This window comes from Plectrocnemia conspersa, unplaced genomic scaffold, assembly GCF_051122295.1.
Source record: "Plectrocnemia conspersa isolate PC_06_02 unplaced genomic scaffold, ASM5112229v1 ptg000001l, whole genome shotgun sequence".
Lineage (NCBI taxonomy): Eukaryota > Metazoa > Arthropoda > Insecta > Trichoptera > Polycentropodidae > Plectrocnemia > Plectrocnemia conspersa.
The window spans coordinates 5,302,532-5,316,610 of NW_028277165.1; positions in this window are offsets into that span (position 1 = coordinate 5,302,532).

Below are 14,079 nucleotides of genomic sequence, written 5' to 3' on the forward strand. Positions count from 1 at the left end.
TGGACTTAATTTAATTTAAATAAATTATTTCAATTATTAAATAAAAATCTATTTAATTGGTTTGGATTTAAAATATAGTTTAATAATAAAATATCTAATTTACATCTGATTTCTAATGAAATATGAACTGTGATGTCAGAATGTAAATTAGGAATTAGCGATCAGTCGCGGGCCGCTCTATCGGCGAAACGCAAAATGAAATTAATGTGTACCGCGACGGGGATGATTTTAATTTCCCCGGGCACGCGGGGAATTAAGATAATAATAAGTAATGGGGGCGGTTTTAGCCGGGGTAGTCCATATAATAAAAGAGGGCAAAGGCACTCCTTGGGCGCCGGGGCTATTATGAGAAATTGAACTCTCTCTGGCGGAACAAATATAAAACTAATCCCTGTCAGGGACTCATCTAGAGACACGAGAAGCAAAAAAGAGGAAAACATACCAATCAACCAGCCAACCAACCACCACGTGAAATTGCACGGCGACTTGCCCCGCAAAACGTAATCCTTAATAAGACGACTCTGTCGGTCAAATATCAAAAAAGCGATGGACATTTTATTCCTCGTTAAGTTTAGATGACAGTTTGCAAAATTAAACTTTATTTTTTCTATTATTATAATTTTTATGGTTACAATGTTAGGTGTGACTTATTTCTCAGTTTGGCCAATGCGACCGTTATTTATTATTTTTGCTTTAATATTTTTTTTAATAGTATATAAAAAAAAATTAAATTACGTTAAATAATGACTTATAAAAACGACACATTCAAGTTGTTCTGGCCCTTGTTTCTTTTATACAAAGGGTTCCAAGGACCCCGCAGAATTGACGATGGAATTTTGGTGGAGCGCTAGTTTTACAAAGATACGCAAAGTCTGAGACTGCAAAACCGACCCCAGAATTCGCATATTTTGATTTCATCGTGTTTTTTAGAAAAATGAAATATCGTTATATTTAACATTTTGTGATAAAAATAATATTAATTTCTGTTTTTATTTTATTTTTACTTTGAAGCGGGGCTCTACAAAAAATATTAAATTAAGTTTAATTTCAGCAGTTAGATATAAGTCACAATTCCACGTCTATGATTAAAAAAATTAAAAAAGAATACATATTCTAGAAAAATTAAAATTACAGCAGTAGAAAAAAAAAGTATTGAAGTTTACCGTTTTAATAAAAAAATAGTGCTATACACTACACACTATAAATCGATTTATCTTACCTTAATGAATTTTTTTTTATTAAACAGTTATATAATGTTTTTAATATATAATATTTATAAATAATATACACAATATTCAGATCACTCATCTGTTAGATAATTGAAATTGAGTTTTATGGCCGTGAAGCAGTACCGCCGAATCGTAACGAAAGGGTTCAAGAATCTAAAAAGTTTAATCCCGAACCCATTGTTTCTTCGCTACTTAATTCTGCCCAAATGCTTTCTTTTCGAATCCCCCAAAGTCCGACCGGTTCAAATGGTATTGGATCGAGTTAAGCGGTATGGCTTAGAACAATTTAAATGAGAAAGCGATTGGTTGACTTCCTTTACCACCGCAGGGTGTATTTTGTGCCATTGTGATATGCAATAATACTTTGATAAATAATGAAATATTTTTCATAGTTACAAGATTGCAGCTAAGCTCTCAAAACTAATGTCTGTCTGGTGCACAGTTTTCCCGTAACCAGTTTACCAGACGATGATGGCTTGGAAATGTTTCCGACGATTTATTATGTACTTAAACTCTCAACCCACAAGAGTTTTCAACAATAATTTTACGAATAAGTACGAATAATACTAACCTCACCATACAAATAACAATACTGTTAAATAAAGGTTCTTAATCAGTATCCAATTCACAACATATGTTAAATAAAAGTACGAATGTTTAATCAATAGTTTTTAATCATATGGCACTAAATAAAAATAGCAATGTTTATATCTTCCTAGTAGAAATTCTATCTATCTTACTGTCACTAATCTAATGGTTTTGTCTAACTATGTTTTAAAATCATTGGACTCTGGTGTACAAGTGGACGTCGTATACACAAATTTTGAAAAAGCATTTTATAAAGTTAACCATGCTTTACTTGTAAAAAAGTTATCTAATTTCGGGTTTTCTGAAGATCTCATAAATCTATTCTCAAATTACTTGACCAATAGATATCAATTCGTCAAGTATAAAAACTCTTTTTCAGAACGATATAAGACCCCTACTGGAGTACCTCAAGGATCCAATTTGGGTCCATTGTTGTTTTTATTGTTCATTAATGACATAGAAACAGCAATAGAGCATTCAGATTTTTTATTATATGCAGATGACTTGAAAATTTACAAGAAAATGCATTCGATTTCTGATTCCCTCGACCTACAGGAGGATCTCAACTCTATATGGAAATGGGCTTGCTATAACCAATTGCCTTTCAGTGTAAAGAAATGTCACACAATTTCATTTTCAAGGTCATTAACGCCGGCAAAATATTTATACCATCTAGGAGGATATTTTCTGGAAAGGTTTTCTTCAACTAAGGATTTAGGAGTGACTTTCGAAGAACGTTGGAAATTAAGCCAGCACATTGCAGAGACTCATAGCAAATCCTTAAAAATGCTCGGTTTTATCTTGAGAAATGCGCGTTACTTCAGGAATACTTTAGTATTGCGCATTCTTTATGATACTCTAGTCCGCAGCATACTAGAAACTAGCTCCATCATTTGGATCCCAGGCGTAATGAATCAATGTAATGAATTGAAGCTGGAAAAAGTACAACGTAAATTTCTTCGATATTTATACTTGAAGGAATACGGGTATTATCCGTTCTTGTTTCCCAGTGCTTTTATTTTGGAAGCCCTTGGATACGTTTCTTTGTCGACTCGCAGAAGTGTTTATGTAATTAAACACTTCTGGAAATTGCTCAAGGGCATCGTAGACAATCCTTCAGTGCTCGAGCAGCTTCAAATGTGGGCTCCTGAAGGTGGATATAGTTATCGGTCGCGTCCACTATTCTTGCCTGTTAAGTGTAGAACTGGAGCACTTGCCAACTCTTCTCTGGCCAAGGCTATTTATCTGCTCAATTCTGTCCATAGTAATATTGACATTTTCTCTTGCACTTATGGAGTTTTGGTTCAGTTCGTATGGGACAATGCACACCTATTGAGGTGATTTGTGTCTGTTGTTTTGTCTTGTTTATATTTGTATGTATTATGATGTATTAGTACTTTTGACTATCGTGACGCATTAGGTTTGCCTGCCAGGTCACGATGGTTATAATTTTAATAAATAAATAAATAAATAAATCTGAAAATTTCTAAAAAAATCTGTATCGAATCATGGAATATATTTTTAATATCCATAGAGATGTGCAATTTTATGATAAATTTATATGTTTATTAATAACATAGCATATTGACAGTTCAAATTGCTATTGAATGACATAGTCACAGAAATACTACAGTTATATTAGTCTTTTTGACCATTATTTAAGATGATTTAATTTAGATTTAATGTTAAGTTGAGGTGAGTAAGATAATAAATATATACATATGAATCAAAATCTAATACGGTTTTTCGCAAATTTACAAAATTACAAAATATGCAAAAAATATATAAATTACAGATAACTGCTGCTTAAATGTTAGTTAAAATCTCTATTATTTAAAAGCTCACTAGTTATAAAATTATTTTATTTTTTTAAATTAAAGAAAAATGTACTAAAAAAGTTGTATTCAACTGCAAAAATATTCGATAATAGTGTCATTATATTTACGTACCCGTAAACGAGCGACGCTGAGAGATAAGAACACCGGAAGGACATCCGTGTTTATCTCCTGTGACTGCCAGTTCACCTGTCGGCGCCCACGTGATGCTGCCTTCCGAGACTTCCGGCTTCCGGAGATAATCAAGCACAATTCGGAATAGTTTATTCACTATTGTTTAGTCCCACATGAAAATCATTCCATATATACCTATACATATAAACTTTTCCCTCATTCAGCCAATTGTAGTAATGTTCATAAACAAATAAAAGCCAATTGAAAACACTGCTAGGATACAAAGCCGAGATGCTAATTTTCCTTGGTAATTTCCACTTCTATTAAAACACGTGTTGAATTTTTGTGTTCACGCTCGTTTAGAAATAATTGGTTTGAAAGCACATAATAAATCTGCACAAGTATGTGCACTTGTGTGTGATTATTAAACGATTTTAATTGTTTAATAAATTGCTGTTGAATAAAAGCTTTCGCAGTAATATATGATTCCAACCACTTTCGATGTTTTAATGTGCTCATAAATTCATTATCTTATTTGTGTGTGTTTATTGCTTATTACGAATAAAGAGAACCGGAGATGATCATACGTATAACATAATATACTAGGAACATACTTATGTTTTTTGTAATGTTAATTTAATAATTAAAATTGAAAAGCACTATATTTTTTTATAGCTCGTTTTTTCTGATCATGCTTGCTTGTCCATCTACTAATTTTTACTACTGAGATATACATAAGTGACATATTTTTTATTAGTCAGCCATATTAGAAACAAAGTTTCTATTTTAAATCCATGTAAATTATATATTTTGCAGGATTGTCAATATTTTTTTAAATTACCAACAAAGAATTTTCAATCAATTTTTGTGTTAATGAAAATATTAGATTATTAATAATATTAGAAAATATTATTAAAAACACCATGTTGAAAAGAAAGAGTTTGAATGGTTTGTAAGTTTTCAATTGCAGGCGTTATATGAGAGATCTAGCACAATGAAAAATTTAGAACATTAGTTTGTAATCACTGAATCACTAACAACAAAAATAGCATAATAAATAATTCTTAAATAAATTACTGACCACAGAGAACTGATTTAATGCGTACAAGTAAAAAATATGATATTATGCCTAATACATTAATTTAAAGGTGCAATCGTGCTATGTATCTTTACTTTCGCATTATCTCATGTATAAAAAAATATTATTGTCTTAATATAATTAACGAATCCAATACATAAACATATATTATAATATTAATTATCATACAACTTTTAGATATATCACATAATTTATAAAATAATTAGCATAGCGTCATACAAAAGATAAGCTCAAAGAAAAACGTCTCACTCGCGCTCATACAATATATCATAATAACATTATTTATGCAAAGGCCATATTTTCTCCTCGTCATATAATTCAGCTTATAACTCGGAGATTTCCCCCTGTAACGTGTGTATGTATATTATATACGCATATCTTATTAATTCTCAGGTGGAGTGGGACCATTTAGGCCGGAAGGAAGCTGAAGCTTCTGTTTCCTCTTTCCAGCATCTTGTTATCTTTCCTTAGACGCAAATCTTCCCATTGTGTCTAATACGGTGATATTTTTAATTGGCCAAATCGGATTTACTTCATTACGTGGATTAAATCTGTTTTTATAAAGCGGGATACGTGCGCCTAGAAATAATTCCATCATCTTTAAAGCAAAATCCTTGTTTCTCTGCGTAAGGTTTAATTTAGATACACATAAAAGGTTAGCATAAAGGAAATACCAGTGTAATATACAGGATGTATTATTAATAAAGTAATATATATTTAACTAAATTTTGTGACATGAATATTTACTAAACATTCTTCAATCCAAAGATATAGTATATATTTAAATTTCTGATAAAAAATATTTATAATATTGATATCGGAGTTACTAAGTTAATAAGACTTATCTCATTATTATCTCTTTAGTTTAAACTGTCCTTATTTTAGAGCGGTAATATTTTTCCGAAGCTATCACGATAGGTGACTTCTAAGAATTTTCTCCCATTTGCAACCTTGGGCCTGTGTGATCGTACAGAGCTCTACGTACAGGCTATCAATCTACCGTAAAGTTGAATTTTTGTAACAGTATAGAATTCTTAAGCACCCTGTGTATGTTTGTTAGCAAAATCCAATGTGTCAATTTTTTTCAAAATGGCGACAAGTATAAAAATTTAAACACTCGTAACTCAGTGGGTTTAAATTTTAACGAAAAGATTGCTATAGACGAAACGTTTAAAAGCCTAAACTACATCTAAATAAAATATTCAAAAAATAGTTTTTTGCTTCAAAACAAGCGATGTATAAGTTCGATCGGACCCCCATACGAGCCATTTTGAGACTTTCAGAAGAGTTAACGCTCTTAACTGCTTGGTTTTAAAGATTAAAAATTTAATTTTTAGTATCGTATAGAACTACCCCGCACCCTCTATACGTTTTGTATGAAAAAAATATATAATTTTTTTTTACAAGATGGCGGCCAATGTAAAAATTAAAAGTATCATAACTATGCAAAATAAAATTCTACTGAAAAATGTCGTATGCAAAAAGTGCTTAGAAGCTTAATTTGCATTTAAAAACAATTTTTAATTTTTTTTTTTTTAATAAAAAACGAGTCTTACAGTATATTGACCGGGCCCCCGAACGAGCTTTTATGCGACTTGACATTTAGTTAACGTTCGTATTTGGTTCCTTTTAAAGAAATAGACTTGAATTTTTGATACGAAATAGAGCTTTCGAATATACTTACGATACCGTTTAAAAAAATTAAAAATTAAAAAAAAAAGTTTTTTTTTTCCAAAACACGTTTAGTGTTATGAGTCGATCGATCCACCATACATACGCTCATAAGACTTGCAATATAGTTAAGGTCAGTGTGAGCTTATTTATACATATTTAAAGCTTAATATTTGTGACAGTATAGCATTCTTAAACACCCTGTGTATGTTTGCTAGCAAAATCCAATGTGTCAATTTTTTTAAAAAATGGCGACAAGTATAAAAATTAAAACATTCGTAACTCAGTAGGTTTAAATTTTAACGAAAAGATTGGTATAGACGAAACGTTTAAAAGCCTAAACTTCATCCAAATAAAATATTCAAAAAATAGTTTTTTGCTTCAAAACAAGCGATGTATAAGTTCGATCGGACCCCCATACGAGCCATTTTGAGACTTTCAGAAGAGTTAACGCTCTTAACTGCTTGGTTTTAAAGATTAAAATCTAAATTTTTAGTATCTTATAGAACTATTGTGCACCCACTATACGTTTTGTATGAAAAAAATATATAATTTTTTTTTACAAAATGGCGGCCAATGTAAAAATTAAAAGTGTCATAATTTTGCAAAATGAAATTCTACTGAAAAATGTCAGCAGCAAAAAGTGTTTAGAAGCTTAATTTGCATTTAAGAACAATTTTTAATTATTTTTTTATAAAAAACGAGTCTTACGGTATATTGACCGGGCCCCCGAACGTATATAGGTACGTAACGTACTAACAAATATAGTAGCAAAAATTATCTAAAAAATATATGAACGTAGCAAAAATAGTATAACATAAAAAAATAAGCTATATTATCAAAATTTGCTTTAAAATATATTTTTTTAATAAAAAAAATATACTTGTAAATAACAATAAATGTGCTACAATCCAATGCGTAAGCAGCGTATGCGTAACAATACAAGAGCAAATAACTAATTTATAGAAATTTAAGACATATGTTTTTATTTAAATTATAATTTTAATTAATAGATGCCTGTATTTAAATATGTTAAATTAACTCTTAATTTTTTCATAATATTGTAAGAATCAAACGTATTTATTTATTTATTGTGAATCTTTCGTTGCAACGTAATAGGCGTTAGGAAAACAGGGTATACACAATCAACAACTACTAAATAGTGAGAATCAGTCAAAAGTTTAAGTTTATAAATTATATTTTTTGCTTAATTATATATACTACAATAAGTAATATAAAATAAAAAATAATTACTTATGAATACTATTTTTTTTTTATAATTAAATAGTTGATATGTAAGGGTATATTTTATATGACTTTATTTCTGCATATATTCCCTGAATGTTTTTCAATGCTTATTATTAATTATGTTTTTATTAAATTACCTGTATTATATATAAATTTAAATACCTATAAATATATGTATATTAAATATAATTTTGTTAAGTGTTAACGTCGCGTTGTGGTGTAAAAAAAAGTAAAATCATTTTCACTTGGATTCTCGAGAAGGTCTTATCCTACTTGTGTAGTACTTAAAAAAGTAAAATAACACCACCGGTTGAGAATTAGCCATTGTGTATTTTTTTGCCTGAAAAAATAATAAAACGCCGTTTTGGTTTACTGTTTGCATTTGAAAACAGAGAAAAGGACTTAGCAAGGAATTAAAATAAATACGCAAACACAAGTTCGCTCAAATCTTTTGTCAGATTGTAATTGACCCTAAAAAATAATAATAAATATATTTGTTCATATGTATTATATGTTGAGTATATAAACATGTTATTCCGTTAGATTTGCTACAGAAAGTTTAGCGCTATAATCCCTCATACTTTAGCAAATGTCTCTTAATGCCTAAATGGTCACTATTTTTTGATTTAGTCAATTAATTCCCGGTTACTTATTACGCTCCTCGAATAGGGGGATTTAGTTCATAGGATGGCCGAGAAATATTATATACGTATACTATGTACTATTTTTATACATTTTACAATTAATAAACTTGTCTCTAACAATTATTATTAAATGTTTTATAAATCAACAAAAAATATTTTTGGTAAATTATTAACAAATATAACATAAAAGTCATCGAAAAAAATCGTGCAAAATAATATATAGTCATCTGCGAAGAAAATTTGTTGTCGGTAATCTTATTATATATATATATGTTTTTAAAAATATAAGTTGTTCTCTTACAAAAAAATATATAAATCATGGTTGTTTGACAAAAACATTTCTCAACAAAAAACTAAAGGTTTTTTTTAATATATTATATATAAAAAATGATTGGTGTTTAGTTATATGATTTTATTTTTTTAATTTACAATATATAATAAAAATTAAATCTGTCTGATTTTCTAAATAATAAATTAATCTGACTTAGTTTATTAAATTCGATAAGCTTGCCTCAGAACTACTTTCTTATTTCATACTTTTCACATTAATATATACCAAAGCATCTTATCTATAGCATTTAAAGTTGTAACAGGAAACTGTGCACAATATACATACATTTTTTTGTTGAAATTCTCCTCGGCTGATGTCTCAAGGAAGGAAGCGGTAGTTTGGAAGGCTCCGGTCTCTCTCCGCCACTATATCTTCAAATAAAACTTCTAAGACCGCTGGCTTATGAGAGTCAAGATTTATTCGGCCAACTTAATACGCCGTAACGATCTTTTGTAGACGTAATAATTTTCCACATTTGGCGGATAGGGCGGTAAGTTATTTAGGGGCGCTAAAGCCGCCCTTAATAGTTGCGCGCCTAGGTAACGGGCCCACATGATGCCTTCAAACGGTACACTTACAAACAATTTATTGTCTTACAATAAATAAATGTATTTCATTAAAAAATCTTAAATTACTGACTAAATAAGATTCCGCTTTTTTAGGCCAGAATCGCAAAAATATAAATTATGTCACCTACAAATAAATTATGACAGAAAAGGTAAAACGTTTCTCTAAATTTTGAAAGCAAATAATAAAAGAGATTTCAAAATTATATCTACTTTTCATTACAGCCAGATGATAAACAACGGAAAAAAACAGAATGACCGACATTATGCCTGCACTACACTTTCTGGAAGTTGGCCAAGGTTGGCCAAGGACAGAAAATATAATGGGTTACTTCAGTCGATTTCGGTCTAAAATCTCTCGGAAGTTGTCCGAGGTTACCGAGAACGGGAGGTAAAATGGGGGTAATTCAGTCGACTTGGCCAGCTTTGAGCGCTTCCGAACATTGTCGGCAAACGGACCGAAGTAAAAAAACCAAAGTTGGAGCTGCTCTTTTGAGCTCAAGCGGTGAGATACTTTTCTCGCGTGTTAAGTGACGAGAGTGAGAGAGATAACGATATGGTTTTTCGCAAACTGAGATAGAACGAGTAGCTCGGTTCAATTTCAGTATGCGCGTAGGCGTCCTATGGTTAACACGCACGTCGAGCGCTGCATCGTTGTCACGTGGTCAAGTTATATTACCACATGCGTATCGGAGATTTCAACAGACTCTTACTGACATCTTTAAATATTTTAGGGCACCAAAAGAGATTAATTATATTTCTGATGGTATATCATTCTAACAAATATTGTTATTATAATTTTTTTCATATGAAATTAAATATTTAAAAAATAAAAAGCAGTACTTGATTTTGTTAAAAAAATCGTTTCGAATATCCTTATGTATTTTCCTAGAAAGGTTAAAATGAATGCCACACCATAACGAATTCTTATTTAGAATCGGTGGCGACAAATTTTAGGATAGTCACAGATGTGGTGTTCGTATTTTAAAGTATAATTTTTATGCCTTATGGCATTTTGCAAAAGCCTACAAAGATTTTGCGTAAATTGAATATTTACGACCGAAAAGCTTTCACTGATATTGTATTGGTGAGTTTCACACAAACTTTTATAATTATCAGTAGCGTAATTTTATTAATATGACAATTTGACAATTGCGATTATTTGGCACATTTTTCGATCGCGCGCAAATATGCCAGCTGTACGTGACAACAGCCGCCGTGCGTACTTCATTCACGCCCGCCGTCCGGACGGCATATGAAGTTTTTGGCAGTGTGGCCGCTACTCGGAAGTCAACTTCCAGAGAGTGCAAGCATTACAATATATAAGCCTCAATGTATAATGGACTGTAATAAATATATGTAAGGTGTGGATTACGCCGATCGATACCTTATGTTATTCAATATTTCGAAAAAACAAAGAAATGAATAAAAAAAATAGTTTATTTGTTTTTTTCAATGCGCGTTGTTTAATTCGTTCCGTGCTTATCAAAATCTGATTCCTGACAGCAAAATTAAACGTTAAGATTTTATTTTGATTAAGGCTAAAGGATGGATGCATAATTCAGTGGAATCTATCGATTTTAAAGACAATTCACCGGTTTCTAACATGTCTTGCCGTGTCCAAGCTATTGATCCACCAGTAAGGCTTTCGGATAAACTGAAAAATAATTAGCCAAGAAAAATAAAAAGTGTAGAGAAATATGTGAGAGGAAAGTGTCGTGTTTGTTCTGCACATGGAATATACAGCATACATGTGCAGAAATTCTGAAATTCCTCTTCATAAATAATAAAAATAAATATAAATAAGGATATAGTGTAGTGTAATAGTGTAAATAATAAAAAAAAATATAAATAAGTGTATAGTGCAATTATGAAAATAAGTGTGTTCGTGAAAAGTGTACGCAGAAAATGGACGCCGTAAAATTTGGTAAGTGCAAATTATATAATATTATAAATGGATGTTTTTTATAAATCGCGTGCACAAAAAATTATAGAAACATTTAACCATTCATATTATTAAATTATAAGACACTGGTTTGTAACCATTGCAACCATTTTCAATTTACACCAAATATTAGGAATTAAATAAGCATATTTATTTGTTCATGATTTCATTCCTCAGAGATTCTTTTAAGCGCAATAATATTTTTTTTAATATTTTATTTAATGACGGCAATAATTTATCCGAGTTGTAGCTTTTCCCCTTGTTTCTTAATCTATAAATCATTGCGGTTTTCCAAATGGTGAAAAAATATTAGAATAACAAACACCCGGTAAAAATATTCGTAAGTTAATGGATGTTATTTCTTGGAAGTTCTTTCATTACTGTGTTATCTAATTTGTCTACATATAGCATTACGTTTTTACTTTTAAATTTTGCAATAATATACAGAATTTGAAGTTGAAAAATTTTGTTAATTTATATATTATCAACCGCGGATGCTTCGATTTCTTTTGATTGGATTGATTTTATGTTTACCTAGCTAAACAGCTTTGATCCTGAAATTCATTTATGTCAAAGAAGTGTAACGTATAATATTATTTTTTCAATAAAACAAATAATTATGGTTCATACATTGCATAAAAAAAATCATGTGCATCAAAAAGGCAACGACTTATTTTACAAAAAAAAAAAAGATTTAATATTATGTAGAAATAGTATATTAGCTCATTATCTCTAATTATCATGTAGAGGTAAACATAATGGTATCCTTTTTTTTTTTAATAAAAGAAAACGCATTACGTGGGACTCATGCTTGAGTTCACGGATTAAAATTGCATGAATTCATTAAAGAAATATATTTTTAATTTCTTTGCAAATATTTCTAGTTGATTTTTGTAAATTATTAAAAGTTTTAAATGCAATATATTTTAAATAATTTGTCCCAAAAATGATTGAGGGTGTGTGGATGTGTAAATCATCAGCAGATATATTTTTATAATTTTTTAGGGGTTTTCTAAATTTAAATTTAGTATACATAATCGATTTTCCCTTTAGCATTTTGTTGGTACTTATATTTCTTATTATATATTTTTTTTATATATATAATTATATATATAAAAAAATCTTATATTATTATAATTATTTATATATATAATTTATATTATATGTATACAATTTACCTTTCACATTTTTTTTTATATATGGAAATTATATTTCATTTATAAAAAAAACGACGAGCTTTCTAATTTACCATTGACCGACTTAATCGCCAGAATTCCAATCCACCCCAAAAGAGATTTTCTCATCTGCTTAAGCGGCGCAAATGGTGATAACTTCGACGCCACTTTAAGGGCCGGCGCCAGAGTTAACTCAACGTGGAAAACGGATAACCGAAAGAGAAGGGCTCACGTTTAAAAGCGCCGACAGAAAAGGGACGGACTCGACCATACTTTTCATTCGGAAAAGGGGGTCGTCAAAGATGAAAAATTCCCGGGGAAAAGACGCGAATAAAATTAACTGGGGATGATCGCTAATGAAAATAAATTGTCGGTGGGAGATTTGCGATTACGCCCTCTTCGCCTTTGCCTTCGAGATTTTCATTCACTTTCGCGCGAGTTTCACCCACTTATTATTTATGGCCGCGGATTTCCATTTTGCGGGCGCTAAGGTGCTTACCCGAGATTTCATACTTTTTTCATCTCTCTCTCTCTCTCTCATTTTCGCTGGTTTTTAAAGCTCGATATTCGTCTTGGACTTAAATGAAACATTATTTTCAGGGCAAATTATATTTGACAATGCGCTTGTGGGGACATTGAATTAAGATAGAGATATATCGATAAAGATAAAGAGAGGATTTATTGCAATTGATTTTTTTATGCAGTCATATAGGTCAACATAATATTTAAATTAAATGTTTGTAATAATACAAAAAAAATTGGAGGTAATTCTTTTAGGCTTTTAAATTAAATTTTGAAGTAATCTTTAATTTCTTTTACATATATTATTTTTAAGTTTTAGCTGCGCAGAGAAAAAAAAAATCTCAAGAGCTGATATTTTATGATTTTTGGTAATCAATAGATGATTTTTTATTTGTACAGCGAGAAATTTTGTATCCAACTAAACCTTTTGCTACTACAAAGTTTTTTCAATAGTCACATATTCATCGGATATTGCTACACAAAAATGTTATAACCTATTAACACACATTCATTTACATGATCGTCGATAGCATTTATTTTATGTTATCAAGAACAACAATATATCGTTGTTTGGTAGCCATAGGGTTAAAACTATTTATTTAATTTCTAAAAAATATTCTCAAAACTGTTTTGCCAAACTTTTTATTTAAATATAACACCGTGCTTTAATTTATAGCGCAAATATATGAGGATATGTGATCTGTATTTATCTAATGGTAGATAGGGACAGATTTCAAACCTACATAAAACAAAATACTGCGCTTAGACAAAATAAAATCCGGAATAAATCCAACATTTTGGCAACCATCTGCATTGGTAACACTGTGCGTAGTCATCTTCATATAACAATTTGATTTCAACTGTATTTTTTTAATGATATAATTTATTGATTTAGAATATTTTATTAAAAAAACATAAATCATCGTTCGTCTAAGTTCTCAAATATCAATTACCAAGTTAGGCTTTAGAATAGCGATCAGTAGATTACCTGTAGCATGCGTTACTTTGTTTATGTAACACTACTTAAAGGACCTAGCAAGAAAAATAAATAGCTTTGCAACATTTTTTTCTCCGAAATATTTTTCGGTTTTGATCATAAATCTCAGATATTG